The following is a 7,050-nucleotide window of genomic DNA, read 5'->3' on the forward strand; positions in this document are numbered from 1 at the left end:
TTATCTAGCATTCAATAAGTGATAGAATTAATGCAATTCATTGTTTGGTGTTTAAAGTTTGAGTTGATGCTCTCAGGAAATTGAGCTCTTCAGGCATCAGAAACCATTTTGTCATGTGTTAGGATTAAATTCCTCTACAAGAGAGGCATAACTTATCGGGGCACCTCCTTGTTCGAATTGAACTTCTGGCTTTTGCTCATACATATAATTTGATTTGAATTGTCAGTGGTAAGGAACCAACCCAGCTTCTTCAACTGGCAAGAAAACTTCATTTTCTTTCTTCACACAAGGACACCAAATTGTACCCTCTCATTGATAGATGGGCAGCTGTGATGCCATGTACACGAATTCATCAACGCTGTTCAAGAACTCATATGTGAGTTTTTTTATTTAAGGATATAATCTGTTATACTTCCAAACTCTTAGATTAAGAATATAAATATGTAACATAGATGTAGCCTTACAAATCAATGAAATCAATATGAAAAATAAAAATTAAGGACATGCAAAATAAATATAATGTTTAAGTTAGTCAAAATTTCATTATTATACTACATTAAGATCATTTTAATGCAGCATGCACATGTAGTTTTAGGATTACCTATAGCTGTCTTAAAATAAGTCAAATATAAAACATCTACATTCATAGTTGGGTCATCAGTTAGTCAATGTTTAATATGACTAAACCATGTAAGGAGGTACTTTCTAATCTTATTGCATTGGAGCTACTCAAATAGTTTCATGGATTTATTCATTTCAAATTTTGTCTCTTAGTGTAAAGCCACTCATCCACATTAACATGTCGAAATTAAATTACTTTTATGCTTCTTTTATAAGATGACATTCGGTGTTGTAAAGCATTACATGCCTCACTATCGTCATATAAAATTTATGCTAAAGTCTAAGTGGTACTTTTCTATGTACAGTAGGTCTTATGCATTCCTCCACTTCAATCATTGAACTTGTATTTTACTAATAAAATCCCATCTATACTTAATTCTACATAAGCATAGGGTAGCCCCTAACCTTTCAAGCTTGCCCTTTTCTCTCAACTCGCTCTTCCAATTTATATTACATAACTTAAACCTAAAATGGCGAGAGATAGTGTTAAAATTTAATTAAAATTAAATAAATCAAAGTTAAACATAATATCATCTAAACACTAACCAATCAATTCTCATACTATATTCAATTCCAAACATGAACTCAAGAGAAACTAATTAATTTAAAAATCTATAAATTTAATTTAAAACCCATAAATAAATCTACGCAAAAATAACATCAACTAAAGAAAGCTACTTAAAATCAAATCTTAATTAAACTAGATTCAACATAAAACTAAACCTAAAATCGACATTACTCTAAACCTCATCTTAACCTAAACCTAAAATATACATAAATATATTCCAAATGTAAATCATTAGCAAAACTAATTAAATCTAAAACTGAATGTCTAAAATAAAAAAAGCACTCAACCATCCAATCATAGTTCATGCCTACTCCAAAACCAATTCTAATCTCACTGAAACCTACATTTATACAAAGCTAACACTCAATACTTATGATATAAAAACAAAGATTCTAAAACACACTACCCAATACTTATGTATCTTTATACACATCGCTAATACCTAATTTTATGCATATACATTCCTAAAATATAAATTTCAAATGTTACATGCATACCACTGAAATCTTTTGCATATACATTTCAAACACCTAAACTTCAAGTGTTTTATGCACACGAAAATTTAAAAAGAGAACTAAATGGAGCGAGGTTACCTTTTCCAATCCTCTCACAAGTAGCGATGGGCTAAAGTCGAGACTGAGTTTCGATGGTATGTGGGAGGTACACTGACTCACGCCAGGGAGGTGTGGAATCCGACAATTGTGGAATAAAGGAGAAGAGATGCTATGGGTTTCGATGTCACAGGAGGAAAGATAGGAGACAGGGGTGTTGCACGCTAAGAAAAAATGAATTGGAAGGTAAATGATGGGTTTTTGGTTCTATTGCATCGGATTTATCATCTAGTTTGCATCAGAATTTTTCGATGCTTTTTAGTAAAGCTTTTGTGTCAATTTATTTGAAGCAAATGTGGCACAAAATGGGCCTTAACAACACCATTTATTTCATCAATATTTGTGTCGATCATTCAGAAGCAAACCTGATGCAAATTTTGACTCAAATCAAATAAACTTATGTTCATCGCAAATCAGTCAAAAATGCCGACACAAATATATATGTGAAAACTTTTTTATGCTAATTTGCGCTAATTCAAAGCTCTCCTATAGTTGTTCCAGAGAGCTTCCTTGTCCTTGTGGGTCTTCCTTAGAAAAGACACCGTTAATACCTTTCTGAGGTCTTGAAAGGAAATAATAATTTGATTAGAAAGTCCATTCAACCACTTGAGGGTTGAATTCCTTAGCGTGTTGTAAAATAATTGACACTTTAATGAATCAAAAACTTTGAGAAGGTATATAATTGAGGAAATAACACATTTGATCAGTTGGATCACTCAAAGATGGAACCTTGAACATCTCAGGGAGCTCTACATAAATAATTTGTTGGGAGAATGCCTTCTCTAATTGGTGATGAACCTTCATTGACCAATTGGTGGTTTGTTCCTTGGCATGGATCCATCACGATATTGGTACTAAAAATATTTCACCTATTCAACTTTTTTAGTAATTTGATGGCCTTGGGTTTTTGGTGCTGGAGGATTAGGTTGTGGGAGAGATTGTGTTCTCCCCTTAAGCACCACGTGGGTCAATTTTACGGTCTAACCCATCATCTGAACCTGGAGTTTCTGAATTCATTGTTACACAAATTCTCTGACGAACCCTATATTAAGGGTTTCCTCCCAATTGTTTTTCTTCTCTGTGGTGTGCTCCTCTTCTTATTGACGGTATGAATCTGTGTTCACGCACCTTTGAGGTTGTTGAACCCTAAAATGTCCATTAGGTCACACCAAAGGAATAGAGTGTTGGTCGGATGACATGAGTAAGAGAAAAAGAGAGACATACAAAAGTAAGAAAAATAAGCAAAAATAGTACTAATTCTCCTAAAATAGATTCAGTAGTCTTCACTGAATGAATGCACCCCCCCAACACCCTTATTTATAGGTTACAGGCGAGTCTAGTCAACTACATATTTATTCCGCACTTAATAGAAACATTACAAATTATTTATGAGTCATTATGTCTTTACGTATTTGTAACCGACCATGGTATCTTTTCACCCTAATAAACGCTGTCGATCTTTTTTCGTATTTGTAGCTACTACTAGCACTGCTTCATATTCATAATCTTATAACTTTGTCATTTAATCATTGTTCAGTCAGTTAAAAATCCTTCAATGGGTCGACAGATCTTCGGCTTGTTTTCCTGAGGGAACTCTTCGAGGATACTCCCTTATCCACAGGAAGATTTTATTCCAACAGGTACAAGGTACATCACAGTAATCTAATGAGCAGCCTTCCTTCAGTCAAGAGACATTCACATAAGGTAAAGATGGGGATTAGTTCAGAGACCTTTGATCTTCTCTATAAGTTACCTAGCATCGATTGAGTTACTTTCAATTCAAGTGAGTGGCATTCATTGTGTCGGATGTACTTTTGTTGGGTCGGCTGATGATTTGACCAATTGAAGTGATGATTGGTGCTTAAGTCTTTTGACTGTGGTAGTGTGGTTCTTTAATATCTTTTTTACATATCTGTTGAATTTCTTTGAGATTAATAGTTACATTTTTTATGTGCAATTTCTTAAAAATATTTTCTTCGAAGTAAATATGGAAGTATATGTAGGCATACAAGTATATTTTGTCAAAGATGTATTATTTATGCTTCTTTTTTATTTATGAGAATAATTTTGAAAATTAAAATTGATGCTACATCCATTGCCATAGGAGCAACTGATCCTGATCTGATTGCTTTTAATGTTAGAAAAAAATATGTTATATTTATGATCTTTATAGAATATCGTATATTTTAGAAAAAAAATTTTTTGACATTGATACGCAATCAATAAATGCTCATCATCCTACTTGCATCTTGACATATGGCATTGGCAAATTTCTAAACAAAAAACATTCACTCTTCGAATAAAATTCATCTAGAGCTTCAACGAATTGACCGGCTTGGCAAGACGGGCCCAATGGCTACAAACTAGGTCTAATCTAAACTAAATCTAGCCCTGATAAAGCCATTAAAATACTTTCGGAAGCATATTGGGCATATCTAAAACGTCCACACATGTCGAATTTGGTGAGCATATAGTCGAATCAAATGTTTTGACAAGACGAAACCAATAAGCCCAAATATGTTTAATTCTGACATTGTTAACGCACTCAAATGTCCATCAAATCTCATTTAATTGAGAGAATCTCTTTGGCTTGTCTAATCAGAATGATTCATAACCCTCTATTGATTACAATCATAACTCTATAAATATAACCCTACCCCTCTCTTAAAAGATGAAGAGTGCTTGAAGCTTGAAGAAGATTGAAACTTATAGAAGATAGAGTCTAGCATCACTTTTGCACCGACGATTAGGTGAACATAGTTGAATGCCACCGCCACCGCCGGTAGACGTAGCTGCCTTCGGTGGTTGCCTCTCATGCTGTCACTACTATCACCCAGCGCTGCCTTTGATCAATTTCGGCCACTTCCGCCTCCCCCTTCGACCAACTTTGGCCGCCACCTCGGCCCTTGTTCTCTCTGCCTCTCTTGGTCGCCACCACAACCTCAGACCTCCTTCATTGCCACCTATTCCGACCAATGCAGCCACAAATTTTGTCTTTCGCCATAAATTTAGGCTATGCCTGTACTTTGGGTCGTCACCGGAACACCCAATCCCCACCCCCTTGGGACGCTGCTGTCGTCTGATCCCTATCATGGTGCAACAAGTTCTTATATGCATATATTTTGTTACCCGAGAAACTATTCAATTCTTTCTCACCTATGAGATAACGGATTTTATCTGTAATCACAATATTATAGTGGATCTCTTCAGCTAGACCAAGTCATACAATTTTTCTCTTTTCGTGGTTTCTACGTAACTTATAGTGTTTCTGTCTGTCATTTTCTATTACTAGATTGTGTCTAGAGTTCTCCTGCGATGTTAAGACGTTAATTAATCGCTCTACCTCTGTGAATTCTCTTGCACACATCGTGTTGTAAAATCTTGCCTCGTCAAGAATCCTTCAAGAAATACCAAGAACACCTGAAAGAAAACCTTCCAAAAAACTCTAGTGGATTGAGTTACATGATTAAGAACTGAATATCAGAATTGCCAAATAAAATATGTTGAAGGACTGTTCTTCTTGAATGGAAGAACCTGCAGGCTAAAGAACTCAACCAAATTGCTTCTTGCAGTTTGGACAGCCCAAGTTGCACCTGCAGGTTGCGGTTAGGAGCTGGATTGTCGAACTCTTGCTACAGTGATAAAGAAATGGAATCACGAGTTCCTGTTTCTTGACAGCTGAAAACCTGCCAAACTCCCTTGATGCTCTTGTTACAGTTCGCCTTCTGCCTATTCCAAGAACTCCTTGCATGCTGAAGTTATTCTCCCGGACTGTTCTTGGTGAGATCTGAACACCAACTATGTACCGAACTCTGCGTAGCCAAGAACCTTGACCGTCGAACTCCCTGTAGCTAGGAAATACCTTCTTTGGTTGAAGGCATCGAACGAACAGCTGTGGGATCAAATGTCGATACCTTCCACCTCCTTAGTGCAGCCAAATAACACCTTGCTGGACAACACTTGGGAGCGAAAAATATAACCGCAACAAGCCAATAGGGCAAACAGAGAGGGAAAAAAAATTGCAAGAAATGACGTGAGACAAGGACACAAACACAAGAATACAACAATTACACGGTTCGGTTCGTAGACCTACATCCATAGAGGGAATCACTACCAAATTCACTAACACAAAGAAGAATTACAAGCTCTTTACATTGAGGAATCACCATGTCTCTCAAGATCACTCCCTCTCGAAACCTCCATCGATATAAGATCTAAGACACCTCCCTCAACTCTAAAGCCTCTCCACTTCCTCTTTCCTTGCTGAATTTCCTTCCTCCTCTTGATCTTATTGATCAGATTTTTTCTTGTAATAGTCTCTTCACCCACAAGCCTCCCCTCATCTATTTATATATAGATGAGTCCCTCCCAAGAGGTATAAGGAAAATTAGAATTATGCTATTGTAATGATTAAGTGTCATAATAAGTGACAATTCTCCACCTTGACTCTTAATTACAATGCTCTAGAGATTCCCTCCAATTAGCCCGAGATTCCCTCAAATTAGCCCCGATGGGGCCCTTAGCCCCCAGTAGTCCCCAGTGAAGTTTACTAAGTCTAGACAATATCTGAACTTAGTTGTCGGTAACACCTTCGTTAACATGTCGGGTGGATTTTCTTCAGTATGTATCCTTTCCAGAACTATAGAACCCTTGGCTACAACATCTCTCACAAAGTGAAGCTTTATTTCTATATGCTTAGACCTTTCATGAAAGACGTGGTTCCTGGTTAGGTGAATTGTGCTTTGGTTATCACAGAACACAGTTACCATCTTTTGACATATACCAAGTTCTTCAGTCATGCCTCTTAGCCATATAGCCTCCTTAATTGCTTCTGTCACAGCAATGTATTTAGCCTCTGTTGTTGAGAGAGCCACCACGGATTGAAGGTTGGACTTCCAGCTGACTGCTGACTGCAGCTGCAGTACTGAAGACAGTGAAGATAAATCTGGTTAGTGACTTCCTGGTGTCATTGCTTCCCGCATAATCAGAGTCCATGTAGCCGACTATCTTTTCATCTTTGTCCTTCTGCCTTTTAAAGAGCAGCCCCAAATCAGTGGTACCTCTTAAATTTCACAAGATCCATTTTAGAGCTTCCCAGTGAGCCTGTCCTGGATTTTCCATAAACCTACTTACAATACTGACGGCGTATGCCAAATCTGGTCTGTTGCAGACCATCCCATACATGATGCTACCAACCCCACTAGCGTAGGGAACACCCTCCATGTATCTTTTCTCATCTTCATTCTCACT

This window comes from Phalaenopsis equestris, unplaced genomic scaffold, assembly GCF_001263595.1.
Source record: "Phalaenopsis equestris unplaced genomic scaffold, ASM126359v1 Scaffold000002, whole genome shotgun sequence".
In the NCBI taxonomy this organism is placed as follows: Eukaryota; Viridiplantae; Streptophyta; class Magnoliopsida; order Asparagales; family Orchidaceae; genus Phalaenopsis; species Phalaenopsis equestris.